The sequence below is a fragment of the Sceloporus occidentalis genome, unplaced genomic scaffold (assembly GCF_023333645.1).
Source record: "Sceloporus occidentalis isolate IW3139 unplaced genomic scaffold, rSceOcc1.0.p SCAF_300, whole genome shotgun sequence".
Lineage (NCBI taxonomy): Eukaryota > Metazoa > Chordata > Lepidosauria > Squamata > Phrynosomatidae > Sceloporus > Sceloporus occidentalis.
This window is the reverse complement of record NW_028317280.1, coordinates 338,442-361,706: the sequence shown is the minus strand read 5'-3', so window position 1 is coordinate 361,706 and position 23,265 is coordinate 338,442. Positions and strand designations below refer to the sequence as shown.

Here is a 23,265-nt window from a genome sequence, read left to right as displayed (position 1 = left end):
TCATCATGAACCCATTATGATGTTGTCATGATGATATCATCATGAACCCATTATTATGTCATCATGCACCCATTATGATGTCATCATGACGATGTCTTCATTAACCCATTACAATGACATCATGATGATGTCATCATTAACCCATTATGATGATGTCATCATGAACCCATTATGATGTTGTCATGATGATAGCATCATGAACCCATTATGATGTCGTCATGATGATGTCATCATGAACCCATTGTGATGATGTCATCATGAACCCATTGTGATGTCATCATGATGATGTCATCATGAACCCATTGTGATGTCATCATGATGCTAGCGCTCTACTATTTGAGCTAATTCCCCTACATAACTTTCTACCTTTTAGGTGAAACAGGGAAACAGTGTATTTGCTGCAAGTAATGTACTGATGGGCTTGCTGCATGTACTGCTCTAATTACACATGAAACCAAGAAAACACTTGAAAAGCACATGAAAAATCTGTGGAAAAGCATAAGGTCTATATAGTTTGTTTCCCTCCAATTTATTGCCAGCGTTAAGCACAAAATTATTGAAAATGTATAAAGTATAAATAAAGTAACTGGAGAATGCAGGCATCGATCCTGCTACTTCTTGCATGCTAAGCGAGCGCTCTACCATTTGAGCTAATTCCCCTTGATAGTGTCACTTGTTTTAGGAGAAACAGGGAAACAGTGTATTTGCTGCAAGTAATGTACTGATGTGCTTGCTGCATGTACTGCTCTAATTACACATGAAACCAAGAAAACACTTGAAAAGCACATGAAAAATCTGTGGAAAATCATAAGGTCTATATAGTTTGTTTCCCTCCAATTTATTGCCAGCGTTAAGCACAAAATTATTGAAAATGTATAAAGTATAAATAATGTAACTGGAGAATGCAGGCATCGATCCTGCTACCTCTCGCATGCTAAGCGAGCACTCTACCATTTGAGCTAATTCCCCTTGATAGTGTCCCTTGTTTTAGGTGAAACATGGAAACAGTGTATTTGCTGCATGTAATGTACTGATGGGCTTGCTGAAACCAAGAAAACACTTGAAAAGCACATGAAAAATCTGTGGAAAAGCATAAGGTCTATATAGTTTGTTTCCCTCCAATTTATTGCCAGCGTTAAGCACAAAATTATTGAAAATTTATAAAGTATAAATAAAGTAACTGGAGAATGCAGGCATCGATCCGGCTACCTCTCGCATGCTGAGCGAGTACTCTACCATTTGAGCTAATTCCCCTTGATGCTAAGCGAGCACTCTACCATTTGAGCTAATTCTCCTACATACCTTTCTTCTTTTTAGGTTAAACAGGGAAACAGTGTATTTGCTGCAAGTAATGCACTGATGGCTTGCTGCATGTACTGCTCTAATTACACATGAAACCAAGAAAACACTTGAAAAGCACATGAAAAATCTGTGGAAAAGCATAAGGTCTATATAGTTGGTTTCCCTCCAATTTATTGCCAGCGTTAAGCACAAAATTATTGAAAATTTATAAAGTATAGATAAAGTAACTGGAGAATGCAGGCATCGATCCCGCTACCTATCGCATGCTAAGCGAGCACTCTACCATCCGAGCTAATTCCCCTTGATAGTGGTGTCCCTTGTTTTAGGTGAAACAGGGAAACAGTGTATTTGCTGCATGTAATGTACTGATGGGCTTGCTGAAACCAAGAAAACACTTGAAAAGCACATGAAAAATCTGTGGGAAAGCATAAGGTCTATATAGTTTGTTTCCCTCCAATTTATTGCCAGCGTTAAGCACAACATTATTGAAAATGTATAAAGTATAAGTAATTAACTGGAGAATGCGGGCATTGATCCCGCTGCCTCTCGCATGCAAAGCGAGCGCTCTACCATTTGAGCTAATTCCCCTACATAACTTGCTACCTTTTAGTTGAAACTGGGAAACAGTGTATTTGCTGCAAGAAATGTACTGATGGGCTTGCTGCATGTACTGCTCTAATTACACATGAAACCAAGAAAACACTTGAAAAGCACATGAAAAATCTGTGGGAAAGCATAAGGTCATCATGATGACCATTGTGATGATGTCATCATGATGATGTCATCATGAACCCATTATGATGTCGCCGTGATGATGTCATCATAAACCCACTATGATGATGTCATCATGAACACATTGTGATGTCATCATGATGATGTCATCATAAACCCATTATGATGTCGTCATCATGAACCCATTATGATGTCGTCATCATGAACCCATTATGATGTCGTCATCATGAAACCATTATGATGTTACCATGATGATGTCATCATGAACCCATTATGATGTCGTCATGATGATGTCATCATGAACCCATTATGATGTCGTCATGATGATGTCATCATGAACCCATTATGATGTCGTCATGATGTCATCATGAACCCATTATGATTATGTCATCATGAACCCTTTATGATGTCGTCATGATAATGTCATGATGAACCCATTATGATGTTGTCATGATGACGTCATCATGAACCCATTATGATGTTGTCATGATGATGTCATCATGAACCCATTATGATGTCATCATGATGTCATCATGAACCCATTATGATGATGTCATCATGAACCTATTATGATGGTTTCATGATGATGTCATCATGAACCCATTATGATGTCGTCGTGATGATGTCACCATGAACCCATTATGATGATGTCATCATGAACACATTGTGATGTCATCATGATGATGTCATCATAAACCCATTATGATGTTGTCATGATGATGTCATCATGAACCCATTATGATGTTGCCATGATGATGTCATCATGAACCCATTATGATGTCATCATGATGATGTCATCATGAACCCATTATGATGTCGTCATGATGATGTCATCATGAACCCTTTATGATGTCGTCATGATAATGTCATCATGAACCCATTATGATGTTGTCATGATGATGTCATTATGAACCCATTATGATGATGTCATTATGAACCCATTGTGATGATGTCACCACGAACCCATTATGATGTGGTCATGATGATGTCATCATGAACTAATTATGATGTCGTCATGATGATGTCATCATGAACCCATTATTATGTCATCATGCACCCATTATGATGTCATCATGACGATGTCATCATGAACCCATCATGATGACGTCATGATGATGTCATCATGAACCCATTACGATGACATCATGATGATGTCTTCATTAACCCATTACGATGACATCATGATGATGTCATCATTAACCCATTATGATGATGTCATCATGAACCCATTATGATGTTGTCATGATGATATCATCATGAACCCATTATGATGTCGTCATGATGATGTCATCATGAACCCATTGTGATGATGTCATCATGAACCCATTGTGATGTCATCATGATGATGTCATCATGAACCCATTGTGATGTCATCATGATGCTAGCGCTCTACTATTTGAGCTAATTCCCCTACATAACTTTCTACCTTTTAGGTGAAACAGGGAAACAGTGTATTTGCTGCAAGTAATGTACTGATGGGCTTGCTGCATGTACTGCTCTAATTACACATGAAACCAAGAAAACACTTGAAAAGCACATGAAAAATCTGTGGAAAAGCATAAGGTCTATATAGTTTGTTTCCCTCCAATTTATTGCCAGCGTTAAGCACAAAATTATTGAAAATTTATAAAGTATAAATAAGGTAACTGGAGAAGGCAGGCATCGATCCGGCTAGCTCTCGCATGCTGAGCGAGCACTCTACCATTTGAGCTAATTCCCCTTGATAGTGGTGTCCCTTGTTTTAGGTGAAACAGGGAAACAGTGTATTTGCTGCATGTAATGTACTGATGGGCTTGCTGAAACCAAGAAAACACTTGAAAAGCACATGAAAAATCTGTGGGAAAGCATAAGGTCTATATAGTTTGTTTCCCTCCAATTTATTGCCAGCGTTAAGCACAACATTATTGAAAATGTATAAAGTATAAATAATTAACTGGAGAATGCGGGCATTGATCCCGCTGCCTCTCGCATGCAAAGCGAGCGCTCTACCATTTGAGCTAATTCCCCTACATAACTTTCTACCTTTTAGTTGAAACTGGGAAACAGTGTATTTGCTGCAAGAAATGTACTGATGGGCTTGCTGCATGCACTGCTCTAATTACACATGAAACCAAGAAAACACTTGAAAAGCACATGAAAAATCTGTGGGAAAGCATAAGGTCATCATGATGACCATTGTGATGATGTCATCATGATGATGTCATCATGAACCCATTATGATGTCGCCATGATGATGTCATCATAAACCCACTATGATGATGTCATCATGAACACATTGTGATGTCATCATGATGATGTCATCATAAACCCATTATGATGTCGTCATCATGAACCCATTATGATGTCGTCATCATGAACCCATTATGATGTCGTCATCATGAAACCATTATGATGTTACCATGATGATGTCATCATGAACCCATTATGATGTCGTCATGATGATGTCATCATGAACCCATTATGATGTCGTCATGATGATGTCATCATGAACCCATTATGATGTCGTCATGATGTCATCATGAACCCATTATGATTATGTCATCACGAACCCTTTATGATGTCGTCATGATAATGTCATCATGAACCCATTATGATGTTGTCATGATGACGTCATCATGAACCCATTATGATGTTGTCATGATGATGTCATCATGAACCCATTATGATGTCATAATGATGTCATCATGAACCCATTATGATGATGTCATCATGAACCTATTATGATGGTTTCATGATGATGTCATCATGAACCCATTATGATGTCGTCGTGATGATGTCACCATGAACCCATTATGATGATGTCATCATGAACACATTGTGATGTCATCATGATGATGTCATCATAAACCCATTATGATGCTGTCATGATGATGTCATCATGAACCCATTATGATGTTGCCATGATGATGTCATCATGAACCCATTATGATGTCATCATGATGATGTCATCATGAACCCATTATGATGTCGTCATGATGATGTCATCATGAACCCTTTATGATGTCGTCATGATAATGTCATCATGAACCCATTATGATGTTGTCATGATGATGTCATTATGAACCCATTATGATGATGTCATTATGAACCCATTGTGATGATGTCACCACGAACCCATTATGATGTGGTCATGATGATGTCATCATGAACTAATTATGATGTCGTCATGATGATGTCATCATGAACCCATTATTATGTCATCATGCACCCATTATGATGTCATCATGACGATGTCATCATGAACCCATTATGATGATGTCATGATGATGTCATCATGAACCCATTACGATGACATCATGATGATGTCTTCATTAACCCATTACGATGACATCATGATGATGTCATCATTAACCCATTATGATGATGTCATCATGAACCCATTATGATGTTGTCATGATGATAGCATCATGAACCCATTGTGATGTCATCATGATGATGTCATCATGAACCCATTGTGATGATGTCATCATGAACCCATTGTGATGTCATCATGATGATGTCATCATGAACCCATTGTGATGTCATCATGATGCTAGCGCTCTACTATTTGAGCTAATTCCCCTACATAACTTTCTACCTTTTAGGTGAAACAGGGAAACAGTGTATTTGCTGCAAGTAATGTACTGATGGGCTTGCTGCATGTACTGCTCTAATTACACATGAAACCAAGAAAACACTTGAAAAGCACATGAAAAATCTGTGGAAAAGCATAAGGTCTATATAGTTTGTTTCCCTCCAATTTATTGCCAGCGTTAAGCACAAAATTATTGAAAATTTATAAAGTATAAATAAAGTAACTGGAGAATGCAGGCATCGATCCTGCTACCTCTCGCATGCTAAGCGAGCGCTCTACCATTTGAGCTAATTCCCCTTGATAGTGTCACTTGTTTTAGGAGAAACAGGGAAACAGTGTATTTGCTGCAAGTAATGTACTGATGTGCTTGCTGCATGTACTGCTCTAATTACACATGAAACCAAGAAAACACTTGAAAAGCACATGAAAAATCTGTGGAAAATCATAAGGTCTATATAGTTTGTTTCCCTCCAATTTATTGCCAGCGTTAAGCACAAAATTATTGAAAATGTATAAAGTATAAATAATGTAACTGGAGAATGCAGGCATCGATCCTGCTACCTCTCGCATGCTAAGTGAGCACTCTACCATTTGAGCTAATTCCCCTTGATAGTGTCCCTCGTTTTAGGTGAAACATGGAAACAGTGTATTTGCTGCATGTAATGTACTGATGGGCTTGCTGAAACCAAGAAAACACTTGAAAAGCACATGAAAAATCTGTGGAAAAGCATAAGGTCTATATAGTTTGTTTCCCTCCAATTTATTGCCAGCGTTAAGCACAAAATTATTGAAAATTTATAAAGTATAGATAAAGTAACTGGAGAATGCAGGCATCGATCCCGCGACCTATCGCATGCTAAGCGAGCACTCTACCATCCGAGCTAATTCCCCTTGATAGTGGTGTCCCTTGTTTTAGGTGAAACAGGGAAACAGTGTATTTGCTGCATGTAATGTACTGATGGGCTTGCTGAAACCAAGAAAACACTTGAAAAGCACATGAAAAATCTGTGGGAAAGCATAAGGTCTATATAGTTTGTTTCCCTCCAATTTATTGCCAGCGTTAAGCACAACATTATTGAAAATGTATAAAGTATAAATAATTAACTGGAGAATGCGGGCATTGATCCCGCTGCCTCTCGCATGCAAAGCAAGCGCTCTACCATTTGAGCTAATTCCCCTACATAGCTTGCTACCTTTTAGTTGAAACTGGGAAACAGTGTATTTGCTGCAAGAAATGTACTGATGGGCTTGCTGCATGTACTGCTCTAATTACACATGAAACCAAGAAAACACTTGAAAAGCACATGAAAAATCTGTGGGAAAGCATAAGGTCATCATGATGACCATTGTGATGATGTCATCATGATGATGTCATCATGAACCCATTATGATGTCGCCATGATGATGTCATCATAAACCCACTATGATGATGTCATCATGAACACATTGTGATGTCATCATGATGATGTCATCATAAACCCATTATGATGTCGTCATCATGAACCCATTATGATGTCGTCATCATGAACCCATTATGATGTCGTCATCATGAAACCATTATGATGTTACCATGATGATGTCATCATGAACCCATTATGATGTCGTCATGATGATGTCATCATGAACCCATTATGATGTCGTCATGATGATGTCATCATGAACCCATTATGATGTCGTCATGATGTCATCATGAACCCATTATGATTATGTCATCATGAACCCTTTATGATGTCGTCATGATAATGTCATGATGAACCCATTATGATGTTGTCATGATGACGTCATCATGAACCCATTATGATGTTGTCATGATGATGTCATCATGAACCCATTATGATGTCATCATGATGTCATCATGAACCCATTATGATGATGTCATCATGAACCTATTATGATGGTTTCATGATGATGTCATCATGAACCCATTATGATGTCGTCGTGATGATGTCACCATGAACCCATTATGATGATGTCATCATGAACACATTGTGATGTCATCATGATGATGTCATCATAAACCCATTATGATGTTGTCATGATGATGTCATCATGAACCCATTATGATGTTGCCATGATGATGTCATCATGAACCCATTATGATGTCATCATGATGATGTCATCATGAACCCATTATGATGTCGTCATGATGATGTCATCATGAACCCATTATGATGTCGTCATGATGATGTCATCATGAACCCTTTATGATGTCGTCATGATAATGTCATCATGAACCCATTATGATGTTGTCATGATGATGTCATTATGAACCCATTATGATGATGTCATTATGAACCCATTGTGATGATGTCACCACGAACCCATTATGATGTGGTCATGATGATGTCATCATGAACTAATTATGATGTCGTCATGATGATGTCATCATGAACCCATTATTATGTCATCATGCACCCATTATGATGTCATCATGACGATGTCATCATGAACCCATCATGATGACGTCATGATGATGTCATCATGAACCCATTACGATGACATCATGATGATGTCTTCATTAACCCATTACGATGACATCATGATGATGTCATCATTAACCCATTATGATGATGTCATCATGAACCCATTATGATGTTGTCATGATGATATCATCATGAACCCATTATGATGTCGTCATGATGATGTCATCATGAACCCATTGTGATGATGTCATCATGAACCCATTGTGATGTCATCATGATGATGTCATCATGAACCCATTGTGATGTCATCATGATGCTAGCGCTCTACTATTTGAGCTAATTCCCCTACATAACTTTCTACCTTTTAGGTGAAACAGGGAAACAGTGTATTTGCTGCAAGTAATGTACTGATGGGCTTGCTGCATGTACTGCTCTAATTACACATGAAACCAAGAAAACACTTGAAAAGCACATGAAAAATCTGTGGAAAAGCATAAGGTCTATATAGTTTGTTTCCCTCCAATTTATTGCCAGCGTTAAGCACAAAATGATTGAAAATTTATAAAGTATAAATAAAGTAACTGGAGAATGCAGGCATCGATCCTGCTACCTCGCGCACGCTAAGCGAGCGCTCTACCATTTGAGCTAATTCCCCTTGATAGTGTCACTTGTTTTAGGAGAAACAGGGAAACAGTGTATTTGCTGCAAGTAATGTACTGATGTGCTTGCTGCATGTACTGCTCTAATTACACATGAAACCAAGAAAACACTTGAAAAGCACATGAAAAATCTGTGGAAAATCATAAGGTCTATATAGTTTGTTTCCCTCCAATTTATTGCCAGCGTTAAGCACAAAATTATTGAAAATGTATAAAGTATAAATAATGTAACTGGAGAATGCAGGCATCGATCCGGCTACCTCTTGCATGCTAAGCGAGCACTCTACCATTTGAGCTAATTCCCCTTGATAGTGGTGTCCCTTGTTTTAGGTGAAACAGGGAAACAGTGTATTTGCTGCATGTAATGTACTGATGGGCTTGCTGAAACCAAGAAAACACTTGAAAAGCACATGAAAAATCTGTGGGAAAGCATAAGGTCTATATAGTTTGTTACCCTCCAATTTATTGCCAGCGTTAAGCACAACATTATTGAAAATGTATAAAGTATAAATAATTAACTGGAGAATGCGGGCATTGATCCCGCTGCCTCTCGCATGCAAAGCGAGCGCTCTACCATTTGAGCTAATTCCCCTACATAACTGTCTACCTTTTAGTTGAAACTGGGAAACAGTGTATTTGCTGCAAGAAATGTACTGATGGGCTTGCTGCATGTACTGCTCTAATTACACATGAAACCAAGAAAACACTTGAAAAGCACATGAAAAATCTGTGGGAAAGCATAAGGTCATCATGATGACCATTGTGATGATGTCATCATGATGATGTCATCATGAACCCATTATGATGTCGCCATGATGATGTCATCATAAACCCACTATGATGATGTCATCATGAACACATTGTGATGTCATCATGATGATGTCATCATAAACCCATTATGATGTCGTCATCATGAACCCATTATGATGTCGTCATCATGAACCCATTATGATGTCGTCATCATGAAACCATTATGATGTTACCATGATGATGTCATCATGAACCCATTATGATGTCGTCATGATGATGTCATCATGAACCCATTATGATGTCGTCATGATGATGTCATCATGAACCCATTATGATGTCGTCATGATGTCATCATGAACCCATTATGATTATGTCATCATGAACCCTTTATGATGTCGTCATGATAATGTCATCATGAACCCATTATGATGTTGTCATGATGATGTCATCATGAACCCATTATGATGTTGTCATGATGATGTCATCATGAACCCATTATGATGTCATAATGATGTCATCATGAACCCATTATGATGATGTCATCATGAACCTATTATGATGGTTTCATGATGATGTCATCATGAACCCATTATGATGTCGTCGTGATGATGTCACCATGAACCCATTATGATGATGTCATCATGAACACATTGTGATGTCATCATGATGATGTCATCATAAACCCATTATGATGTTGTCATGATGATGTCATCATGAACCCATTATGATGTTGCCATGATGATGTCATCATGAACCCATTATGATGTCATCATGATGATGTCATCATGAACCCATTATGATGTCGTCATGATGATGTCATCATGAACCCTTTATGATGTCGTCATGATAATGTCATCATGAACCCATTATGATGTTGTCATGATGATGTCATTATGAACCCATTATGATGATGTCATTATGAACCCATTGTGATGATGTCACCACGAACCCATTATGATGTGGTCATGATGATGTCATCATGAACTAATTATGATGTCGTCATGATGATGTCATCATGAACCCATTATTATGTCATCATGCACCCATTATGATGTCATCATGACGATGTCATCATGAACCCATTATGATGACGTCATGATGATGTCATCATGAACCCATTACGATGACATCATGATGATGTCTTCATTAACCCATTACGATGACATCATGATGATGTCATCATTAACCCATTATGATGATGTCATCATGAACCCATTATGATGTTGTCATGATGATATCATCATGAACCCATTATTATGTCATCATGCACCCATTATGATGTCATCATGACGATGTCTTCATTAACCCATTACAATGACATCATGATGATGTCATCATTAACCCATTATGATGATGTCATCATGAACCCATTATGATGTTGTCATGATGATAGCATCATGAACCCATTATGATGTCGTCATGATGATGTCATCATGAACCCATTGTGATGATGTCATCATGAACCCATTGTGATGTCATCATGATGATGTCATCATGAACCCATTGTGATGTCATCATGATGCTAGCGCTCTACTATTTGAGCTAATTCCCCTACATAACTTTCTACCTTTTAGGTGAAACAGGGAAACAGTGTATTTGCTGCAAGTAATGTACTGATGGGCTTGCTGCATGTACTGCTCTAATTACACATGAAACCAAGAAAACACTTGAAAAGCACATGAAAAATCTGTGGAAAAGCATAAGGTCTATATAGTTTGTTTCCCTCCAATTTATTGCCAGCGTTAAGCACAAAATTATTGAAAATGTATAAAGTATAAATAAAGTAACTGGAGAATGCAGGCATCGATCCTGCTACTTCTTGCATGCTAAGCGAGCGCTCTACCATTTGAGCTAATTCCCCTTGATAGTGTCACTTGTTTTAGGAGAAACAGGGAAACAGTGTATTTGCTGCAAGTAATGTACTGATGTGCTTGCTGCATGTACTGCTCTAATTACACATGAAACCAAGAAAACACTTGAAAAGCACATGAAAAATCTGTGGAAAATCATAAGGTCTATATAGTTTGTTTCCCTCCAATTTATTGCCAGCGTTAAGCACAAAATTATTGAAAATGTATAAAGTATAAATAATGTAACTGGAGAATGCAGGCATCGATCCTGCTACCTCTCGCATGCTAAGCGAGCACTCTACCATTTGAGCTAATTCCCCTTGATAGTGTCCCTTGTTTTAGGTGAAACATGGAAACAGTGTATTTGCTGCATGTAATGTACTGATGGGCTTGCTGAAACCAAGAAAACACTTGAAAAGCACATGAAAAATCTGTGGAAAAGCATAAGGTCTATATAGTTTGTTTCCCTCCAATTTATTGCCAGCGTTAAGCACAAAATTATTGAAAATTTATAAAGTATAAATAAAGTAACTGGAGAATGCAGGCATCGATCCGGCTACCTCTCGCATGCTGAGCGAGTACTCTACCATTTGAGCTAATTCCCCTTGATGCTAAGCGAGCACTCTACCATTTGAGCTAATTCTCCTACATACCTTTCTTCTTTTTAGGTTAAACAGGGAAACAGTGTATTTGCTGCAAGTAATGCACTGATGGCTTGCTGCATGTACTGCTCTAATTACACATGAAACCAAGAAAACACTTGAAAAGCACATGAAAAATCTGTGGAAAAGCATAAGGTCTATATAGTTGGTTTCCCTCCAATTTATTGCCAGCGTTAAGCACAAAATTATTGAAAATTTATAAAGTATAGATAAAGTATAGATAAAGTAACTGGAGAATGCAGGCATCGATCCCGCTACCTATCGCATGCTAAGCGAGCACTCTACCATCCGAGCTAATTCCCCTTGATAGTGGTGTCCCTTGTTTTAGGTGAAACAGGGAAACAGTGTATTTGCTGCATGTAATGTACTGATGGGCTTGCTGAAACCAAGAAAACACTTGAAAAGCACATGAAAAATCTGTGGGAAAGCATAAGGTCTATATAGTTTGTTTCCCTCCAATTTATTGCCAGCGTTAAGCACAACATTATTGAAAATGTATAAAGTATAAATAATTAACTGGAGAATGCGGGCATTGATCCCGCTGCCTCTCGCATGCAAAGCGAGCGCTCTACCATTTGAGCTAATTCCCCTACATAACTTTCTACCTTTTAGTTGAAACTGGGAAACAGTGTATTTGCTGCATGAAATGTACTGATGGGCTTGCTGCATGTACTGCTCTAATTACACATGAAACCAAGAAAACACTTGAAAAGCACATGAAAAATCTGTGGGAAAGCATAAGGTCATCATGATGACCATTGTGATGATGTCATCATGATGATGTCATCATGAACCCATTATGATGTCGCCATGATGATGTCATCATAAACCCACTATGATGATGTCATCATGAACACATTGTGATGTCATCATGATGATGTCATCATAAACCCATTATGATGTCGTCATCATGAACCCATTATGATGTCGTCATCATGAACCCATTATGATGTCGTCATCATGAAACCATTATGATGTTACCATGATGATGTCATCATGAACCCATTATGATGTCGTCATGATGATGTCATCATGAACCCATTATGATGTCGTCATGATGATGTCATCATGAACCCATTATGATGTCGTCATGATGTCATCATGAACCCATTATGATTATGTCATCATGAACCCTTTATGATGTCGTCATGATAATGTCATGATGAACCCATTATGATGTTGTCATGATGACGTCATCATGAACCCATTATGATGTTGTCATGATGATGTCATCATGAACCCATTATGATTTCATCATGATGTCATCATGAACCCATTATGATGATGTCATCATGAACCTATTATGATGGTTTCATGATGATGTCATCATGAACCCATTATGATGTCGTCGTGATGATGTCACCATGAACCCATTATGATGATGTCATCATGAACACATTGTGATGTCATCATGATGATGTCATCATAAACCCATTATGATGCTGTCATGATGATGTCATCATGAACCCATTATGATGTTGCCATGATGATGTCATCATGAACCCATTATGATGTCATCATGATGATGTCATCATGAACCCATTATGATGTCGTCATGATGATGTCATCATGAACCCTTTATGATGTCGTCATGATAATGTCATCATGAACCCATTATGATGTTGTCATGATGATGTCATTATGAACCCATTATGATGATGTCATTATGAACCCATTGTGATGATGTCACCACGAACCCATTATGATGTGGTCATGATGATGTCATCATGAACTAATTATGATGTCGTCATGATGATGTCATCATGAACCCATTATTATGTCATCATGCACCCATTATGATGTCATCATGACGATGTCATCATGAACCCATTATGATGACGTCATGATGATGTCATCATGAACCCATTACGATGACATCATGATGATGTCTTCATTAACCCATTACGATGACATCATGATGATGTCATCATTAACCCATTATGATGATGTCATCATGAACCCATTATGATGTTGTCATGATGATATCATCATGAACCCATTATGATGTCGTCATGATGATGTCATCATGAACCCATTGTGATGATGTCATCATGAACCCATTGTGATGTCATCATGATGATGTCATCATGAACCCATTGTGATGTCATCATGATGCTAGCGCTCTACTATTTGAGCTAATTCCCCTACATAACTTTCTACCTTTTAGGTGAAACAGGGAAACAGTGTATTTGCTGCAAGTAATGTACTGATGGGCTTGCTGCATGTACTGCTCTAATTACACATGAAACCAAGAAAACACTTGAAAAGCACATGAAAAATCTGTGGAAAAGCATAAGGTCTATATAGTTTGTTTCCCTCCAATTTATTGCCAGCGTTAAGCACAAAATTATTGAAAATTTATAAAGTATAAATAAAGTAACTGGAGAATGCAGGCATCGATCCTGCTACCTCTCGCATGCTAAGCGAGCACTCTACCATTTGAGCTAATTCCCCTTGATAGTGTCCCTTGTTTTAGGTGAAACATGGAAACAGTGTATTTGCTGCATGTAATGTACTGATGGGCTTGCTGAAACCAAGAAAACACTTGAAAAGCACATGAAAAATCTTTGGAAAAGCATAAGGTCTATATAGTTTGTTTCCCTCCAATTTATTGCCAGCGTTAAGCACAAAATTATTGAAAATTTATAAAGTATAAATAAAGTAACTGGAGAATGCAGGCATCGATCCGGCTACCTCTCGCATGCTAAGGGAGCACTCTACCATCTGAGCTAATTCCCCTTGATGCTAAGCGAGCACTCTACCATTTGAGCTAATTCTGCTACATACCTTTCTTCTTTTTAGGTTAAACAGGGAAACAGTGTATTTGCTGCAAGTAATGCACTGATGGCTTGCTGCATGTACTGCTCTAATTACACATGAAACCAAGAAAACACTTGAAAAGCACATGAAAAATCTGTGGAAAAGCATAAGGTCTATATAGTTGGTTTCCCTCCAATTTATTGCCAGCGTTAAGCACAAAATTATTGAAAATTTATAAAGTATAAATAAAGTAACTGGAGAATGCAGGCATCGATCCCGCTACCTCTCGCATGCTAAGCGAGCACTCTACCATCCGAGCTAATTCCCCTTGATAGTGGTGTCCCTTGTTTTAGGTGAAACAGGGAAACAGTGTATTTGCTGCATGTAATGTACTGATGGGCTTGCTGAAACCAAGAAAACACTTGAAAAGCACATGAAAAATCTGTGGGAAAGCATAAGGTCTATATAGTTTGTTTCCCTCCAATTTATTGCCAGCGTTAAGCACAACATTATTGAAAATGTATAAAGTATAAATAATTAACTGGAGAATGCGGGCATTGATCCCGCTGCCTCTCGCATGCAAAGCGAGCGCTCTACCATTTGAGCTAATTCCCCTACATAACTTTCTACCTTTTAGTTGAAACTGGGAAACAGTGTATTTGCTGCAAGAAATGTACTGATGGGCTTGCTGCATGTACTGCTCTAATTACACATGAAACCAAGAAAACACTTGAAAAGCACATGAAAAATCTGTGGGAAAGCATAAGGTCATCATGATGACCATTGTGATGATGTCATCATGATGATGTCATCATGAACCCATTATGATGTCGCCATGATGATGTCATCATAAACCCACTATGATGATGTCATCATGAACACATTGTGATGTCATCATGATGATGTCATCATAAACCCATTATGATGTCGTCATCATGAACCCATTATGATGTCGTCATCATGAACCCATTATGATGTCGTCATCATGAAACCATTATGATGTTACCATGATGATGTCATCATGAACCCATTATGATGTCGTCATGATGATGTCATCATGAACCCATTATGATGTCGTCATGATGATGTCATCATGAACCCATTATGATGTCGTCATGATGTCATCATGAACCCATTATGATTATGTCATCATGAACCCTTTATGATGTCGTCATGATAATGTCATGATGAACCCATTATGATGTTGTCATGATGACGTCATCATGAACCCATTATGATGTTGTCATGATGATGTCATCATGAACCCATTATGATGTCATCATGATGTCATCATGAACCCATTATGATGATGTCATCATGAACCTATTATGATGGTTTCATGATGATGTCATCATGAACCCATTATGATGTTGTCGTGATGATGTCACCATGAACCCATTATGATGTCATCATGATGATGTCATCATGAACCCATTATGATGTCATCATGATGTCATCATGAACCCATTATGATGATGTCATCATGAACCTATTATGATGGTTTCATGATGATGTCATCATGAACCCATTATGATGTCGTCATCATGATGTCACCATGTACCCATTATGATGATGTCATCATGAACACATTGTGATGTCATCATGATGATGTCATCATAAACCCATTATGATGTTGTCATGATGATGTCATCATGAACCCATTATGATGTTGCCATGATGATGTCATCATGAACCCATTATGATGTCATCATGATGATGTCATCATGAACCCATTATGATGTCGTCATGATGATGTCATCATGAACCCTTTATGATGTCGTCATGATAATGTCATCATGAACCCATTATGATGTTGTCATGATGATGTCATTATGAACCCATTATGATGATGTCATTATGAACCCATTGTGATGATGTCACCACGAACCCATTATGATGTCGTCATGATGATGTCATCATGAACTAATTATGATGTCGTCATGATGATGTCATCATGAACCCATTATTATGTCATCATGCACCCATTATGATGTCATCATGACGATGTCATCATGAACCCATTATGATGACGTCATGATGATGTCATCATGAACCCATTACGATGACATCATGATGATGTCTTCATTAACCCATTACGATGACATCATGATGATGTCATCATTAACCCATTATGATGATGTCATCATGAACCCATTATGATGTTGTCATGATGATATCATCATGAACCCATTATGATGTCGTCATGATGATGTCATCATGAACCCATTGTGATGATGTCATCATGAACCCATTGTGATGTCATCACGATGATGTCATCATGAACCCATTGTGATGTCATCATGATGCTAGCGCTCTACTATTTGAGCTAATTCCCCTACATAACTTTCTACCTTTTAGGTGAAACAGGGAAACAGTGTATTTGCTGCAAGTAATGTACTGATGGGCTTGCTGCATGTACTGCTCTAATTACACATGAAACCAAGAAAACACTTGAAAAGCACATGAAAAATCTGTGGAAAAGCATAAGGTCTATATAGTTTGTTTCCCTCCAATTTATTGCCAGCGTTAAGCACAAAATTATTGAAAATTTATAAAGTATAAATAAAGTAACTGGAGAATGCAGGCATCGATCCTGCTACCTCTCGCATGCTAAGCGAGCGCTCTACCATTTGAGCTAATTCCCCTTGATAGTGTCCCTTGTTTTAGGAGAAACAGGGAAACAGTGTATTTGCTGCAAGTAATGTACTGATGTGCTTGCTGCATGTACTGCTCTAATTACACATGAAACCAAGAAAACACTTGAAAAGCACATGAAAAATCTGTGGAAAATCATGAGGTCTATATAGTTTGTTTCCCTCCAATTTATTGCCAGCGTTAAGCACAAAATTATTGAAAATGTATAAAGTATAAATAATGTAACTGGAGAATGCAGGCATCGATCCTGCTACCTCTCGCATGCCAAGCGAGCACTCTACCATTTGAGCTAATTCCCCTTGATAGTGTCCCTTGTTTTAGGTGAAACATGGAAACAGTGTATTTGCTGCATGTAATGTACTGATGGGCTTGCTGAAACCAAGAAAACACTTGAAAAGCACATGAAAAATCTGTGGAAAAGCATAAGGTCTATATAGTTTGTTTCCCTCCAATTTATTGCCAGCGTTAAGCACAAAATTATTGAAAATTTATAAAGTATAAATAAAGTAACTGGAGAATGCGGGCATTGATCCCGCTGCCTCTCGCATGCTAAGCGAGCGCTCTACCATTTGAGCTAATTCCCCTACATAACTGTCTACCTTTTAGTTGAAACTGGGAAACAGTGTATTTGCTGCAAGAAATGTACTGATGGGCTTGCTGCATGTACTGCTCTAATTACACATGAAACCAAGAAAACACTTGAAAAGCACATGAAAAATCTGTGGGAAAGCATAAGGTCATCATGATGACCATTGTGATGATGTCATCATGATGATGTCATCATGAACCCATTATGATGTCGCCATGATGATGTCATCATAAACCCACTATGATGATGTCATCATGAACACATTATGATGTCATCATGATGATGTCATCATAAACCCATTATGATGTCGTCATCATGAACCCATTATGATGTCGTCATCATGAACCCATTATGATGTCGTCATCATGAAACCATTATGATGTTACCATGATGATGTCATCATGAACCCATTATGATGTCGTCATGATGATGTCATCATGAACCCATTATGATGTCGTCATGATGATGTCATCATGAACCCATTATGATGTCGTCATGATGTCATCATGAACCCATTATGATTATGTCATCATGAACCCTTTATGATGTCGTCATGATAATGTCATGATGAACCCATTATGATGTTGTCATGATGACGTCATCATGAACCCATTATGATGTTGTCATGATGATGTCATCATGAACCCATTATGATTTCATCATGATGTCATCATGAACCCATTATGATGATGTCATCATGAACCTATTATGATGGTTTCATGATGATGTCATCATGAACCCATTATGATGTCGTCGTGATGATGTCACCATGAACCCATTATGATGATGTCATCATGAACACATTGTGATGTCATCATGATGATGTCATCATAAACCCATTATGATGCTGTCATGATGATGTCATCATGAACCCATTATGATGTTGCCATGATGATGTCATCATGAACCCATTATGATGTCATCATGATGATGTCATCATGAACCCATTATGATGTCGTCATGATGATGTCATCATGAACCCTTTATGATGTCGTCATGATAATGTCATCATGAACCCATTATGATGTTGTCATGATGATGTCATTATGAACCCATTATGATGATGTCATTATGAACCCATTGTGATGATGTCACCACGAACCCATTATGATGTGGTCATGATGATGTCATCATGAACTAATTATGATGTCGTCATGATGATGTCATCATGAACCCATTATTATGTCATCATGCACCCATTATGATGTCATCATGACGATGTCATCATGAACCCATTATGATGACGTCATGATGATGTCATCATGAACCCATTACGATGACATCATGATGATGTCTTCATTAACCCATTACGATGACATCATGATGATGTCATCATTAACCCATTATGATGATGTCATCATGAACCCATTATGATGTTGTCATGATGATATCATCATGAACCCATTATGATGTCGTCATGATGATGTCATCATGAACCCATTGTGATGATGTCATCATGAACCCATTGTGATGTCATCATGATGATGTCATCATGAACCCATTGTGATGTCATCATGATGCTAGCGCTCTACTATTTGAGCTAATTCCCCTACATAACTTTCTACCTTTTAGGTGAAACAGGGAAACAGTGTATTTGCTGCAAGTAATGTACTGATGGGCTTGCTGCATGTACTGCTCTAATTACACATGAAACCAAGAAAACACTTGAAAAGCACATGAAAAATCTGTGGAAAAGCATAAGGTCTATATAGTTTGTTTCCCTCCAATTTATTGCCAGCGTTAAGCACAAAATTATTGAAAATTTATAAAGTATAAATAAAGTAACTGGAGAACGCAGGCATCGATCCTGCTACCTCTCGCATGCTAAGCGTGCACTCTACCATTTGAGCTAATTCCTCTTGATAGTGTCCCTTGTTTTAGGTGAAACATGGAAACAGTGTATTTGCTGCATGTAATGTACTGATGGGCTTGCTGAAACCAAGAAAACACTTGAAAAGCACATGAAAAATCTTTGGAAAAGCATAAGGTCTATATAGTTTGTTTCCCTCCAATTTATTGCCAGCGTTAAGCACAAAATTATTGAAAATTTATAAAGTATAAATAAAGTAACTGGAGAATGCAGGCATCGATCCGGCTACCTCTCGCATGCTAAGGGAGCACTCTACCATCTGAGCTAATTCCCCTTGATGCTAAGCGAGCACTCTACCATTTGAGCTAATTCTGCTACATACCTTTCTTCTTTTTAGGTTAAACAGGGAAACAGTGTATTTGCTGCAAGTAATGCACTGATGGCTTGCTGCATGTACTGCTCTAATTACACATGAAACCAAGAAAACACTTGAAAAGCACATGAAAAATCTGTGGAAAAGCATAAGGTCTATATAGTTGGTTTCCCTCCAATTTATTGCCAGCGTTAAGCACAAAATTATTGAAAATTTATAAAGTATAAATAAAGTAACTGGAGAATGCAGGCATCGATCCCGCTACCTCTCGCATGCTAAGCGAGCACTCTACCATCCGAGCTAATTCCCCTTGATAGTGGTGTCCCTTGTTTTAGGTGAAACAGGGAAACAGTGTATTTGCTGCATGTAATGTACTGATGGGCTTGCTGAAACCAAGAAAACACTTGAAAAGCACATGAAAAATCTGTGGGAAAGCATAAGGTCTATATAGTTTGTTTCCCTCCAATTTATTGCCAGCGTTAAGCACAACATTATTGAAAATGTATAAAGTATAAATAATTAACTGGAGAATGCGGGCATTGATCCCGCTGCCTCTCGCATGCAAAGCGAGCGCTCTACCATTTGAGCTAATTCCCCTACATAACTTTCTACCTTTTAGTTGAAACTGGGAAACAGTGTATTTGCTGCAAGAAATGTACTGATGGGCTTGCTGCATGTACTGCTCTAATTACACATGAAACCAAGAAAACACTTGAAAAGCACATGAAAAATCTGTGGGAAAGCATAAGGTCATCATGATGACCATTGTGATGATGTCATCATGATGATGTCATCATGAACCCATTATGATGTCGCCATGATGATGTCATCATAAACCCACTATGATGATGTCATCATGAACACATTGTGATGTCATCATGATGATGTCATCATAAACCCATTATGATGTCGTCATCATGAACCCATTATGATGTCGTCATCATGAACCCATTATGATGTCGTCATCATGAAACCATTATGATGTTACCATGATGATGTCATCATGAACCCATTATGATGTCGTCATGATGATGTCATCATGAACCCATTATGATGTCGTCATGATGATGTCATCATGAACCCATTATGATGTCGTCATGATGTCATCATGAACCCATTATGATTATGTCATCATGAACCCTTTATGATGTCGTCATGATAATGTCATGATGAACCCATTATGATGTTGTCATGATGACGTCATCATGAACCCATTATGATGTTGTCATGATGATGTCATCATGAACCCATTATGATGTCATCATGATGTCATCATGAACCCATTATGATGATGTCATCATGAACCTATTATGATGGTTTCATGATGATGTCATCATGAACCCATTATGATGTTGTCGTGATGATGTCACCATGAACCCATTATGATGTCATCATGATGATGTCATCATGAACCCATTATGATGTCATCATGATGTCATCATGAACCCATTATGATGATGTCATCATGAACCTATTATGATGGTTTCATGATGATGTCATCATGAACCCATTATGATGTCGTCGTCATGATGTCACCATGTACCCATTATGATGATGTCATCATGAACACATTGTGATGTCATCATGATGATGTCATCATAAACCCATTATGATGTTGTCATGATGATGTCATCATGAACCCATTATGATGTTGCCATGATGATGTCATCATGAACCCATTATGATGTCATCATGATGATGTCATCATGAACCCATTATGATGTCGTCATGATGATGTCATCATGAACCCTTTATGATGTCGTCATGATAATGTCATCATGAACCCATTATGATGTTGTCATGATGATGTCATTATGAACCCATTATGATGATGTCATTATGAACCCATTGTGATGATGTCACCACGAACCCATTATGATGTCGTCATGATGATGTCATCATGAACTAATTATGATGTCGTCATGATGATGTCATCATGAACCCATTATTATGTCATCATGCACCCATTATGATGTCATCATGACGATGTCATCATGAACCCATTATGATGACGTCATGATGATGTCATCATGAACCCATTACGATGACATCATGATGATGTCTTCATTAACCCATTACGATGACATCATGATGATGTCATCATTAACCCATTATGATGATGTCATCATGAACCCATTATGATGTTGTCATGATGATATCATCATGAACCCATTATGATGTCGTCATGATGATGTCATCATGAACCCATTGTGATGATGTCATCATGAACCCATTGTGATGTCATCATGATGATGTCATCATGAACCCATTGTGATGTCATCATGATGCTAGCGCTCTACTATTTGAGCTAATTCCCCTACATAACTTTCTACCTTTTAGGTGAAACAGGGAAACAGTGTATTTGCTGCAAGTAATGTACTGATGGGCTTGCTGCATGTACTGCTCTAATTACACATGAAACCAAGAAAACACTTGAAAAGCACATGAAAAATCTGTGGAAAAGCATAAGGTCTATATAGTTTGTTTCCCTCCAATTTATTGCCAGCGTTAAGCACAAAATTATTGAAAATTTATAAAGTATAAATAAAGTAACTGGAGAATGCAGGCATCGATCCTGCTACCTCTCGCATGCTAAGCGAGCGCTCTACCATTTGAGCTAATTCCCCTTGATAGTGTCCCTTGTTTTAGGAGAAACAGGGAAACAGTGTATTTGCTGCAAGTAATGTACTGATGTGCTTGCTGCATGTACTGCTCTAATTACACATGAAACCAAGAAAACACTTGAAAAGCACATGAAAAATCTGTGGAAAATCATGAGGTCTATATAGTTTGTTTCCCTCCAATTTATTGCCAGCGTTAAGCACAAAATTATTGAAAATGTATAAAGTATAAATAATGTAACTGGAGAATGCAGGCATCGATCCTGCTACCTCTCGCATGCCAAGCGAGCACTCTACCATTTGAGCTAATTCCCCTTGATAGTGTCCCTTGTTTTAGGTGAAACATGGAAACAGTGTATTTGCTGCATGTAATGTACTGATGGGCTTGCTGAAACCAAGAAAACACTTGAAAAGCACATGAAAAATCTGTGGAAAAGCATAAGGTCTATATAGTTTGTTTCCCTCCAATTTATTGCCAGCGTTAAGCACAAAATTATTGAAAATT

At 38.0% G+C, this 23,265-nt stretch overlaps 10 non-coding genes across 10 annotated transcripts; all 10 read right to left on the bottom strand.

Moving 5' to 3' along the window:
- Positions 1 to 1,817: 1,817 nt before the first annotated feature.
- On the bottom strand, positions 1,818 to 1,890 carry TRNAA-UGC (transfer RNA alanine (anticodon UGC)). Its single transcript has one exon. It is a non-coding gene; the product is annotated as a tRNA-Ala (tRNA).
- A 2,078-nt stretch (positions 1,891 to 3,968) lies between these two features.
- Positions 3,969 to 4,041, bottom strand: TRNAA-UGC (transfer RNA alanine (anticodon UGC)). Its single transcript has one exon. It is a non-coding gene; the product is annotated as a tRNA-Ala (tRNA).
- Positions 4,042 to 5,832: 1,791 nt separating this feature from the next.
- TRNAA-AGC (transfer RNA alanine (anticodon AGC)) lies at positions 5,833 to 5,905 on the bottom strand. The gene has a single exon. It is a non-coding gene; the product is annotated as a tRNA-Ala (tRNA).
- Positions 5,906 to 9,209: 3,304 nt separating this feature from the next.
- Positions 9,210 to 9,282, bottom strand: TRNAA-UGC (transfer RNA alanine (anticodon UGC)). Its single transcript has one exon. It is a non-coding gene; the product is annotated as a tRNA-Ala (tRNA).
- Positions 9,283 to 12,469: 3,187 nt separating this feature from the next.
- Positions 12,470 to 12,542, bottom strand: TRNAA-UGC (transfer RNA alanine (anticodon UGC)). The gene has a single exon. It is a non-coding gene; the product is annotated as a tRNA-Ala (tRNA).
- A 2,712-nt stretch (positions 12,543 to 15,254) lies between these two features.
- On the bottom strand, positions 15,255 to 15,327 carry TRNAA-UGC (transfer RNA alanine (anticodon UGC)). Its single transcript has one exon. It is a non-coding gene; the product is annotated as a tRNA-Ala (tRNA).
- A 1,957-nt stretch (positions 15,328 to 17,284) lies between these two features.
- On the bottom strand, positions 17,285 to 17,357 carry TRNAA-AGC (transfer RNA alanine (anticodon AGC)). Its single transcript has one exon. It is a non-coding gene; the product is annotated as a tRNA-Ala (tRNA).
- Positions 17,358 to 17,878: 521 nt separating this feature from the next.
- TRNAA-AGC (transfer RNA alanine (anticodon AGC)) lies at positions 17,879 to 17,951 on the bottom strand. Its single transcript has one exon. It is a non-coding gene; the product is annotated as a tRNA-Ala (tRNA).
- A 2,712-nt stretch (positions 17,952 to 20,663) lies between these two features.
- On the bottom strand, positions 20,664 to 20,736 carry TRNAA-UGC (transfer RNA alanine (anticodon UGC)). The gene has a single exon. It is a non-coding gene; the product is annotated as a tRNA-Ala (tRNA).
- A 1,957-nt stretch (positions 20,737 to 22,693) lies between these two features.
- Positions 22,694 to 22,766, bottom strand: TRNAA-AGC (transfer RNA alanine (anticodon AGC)). The gene has a single exon. It is a non-coding gene; the product is annotated as a tRNA-Ala (tRNA).
- Positions 22,767 to 23,265: the final 499 nt, after the last annotated feature.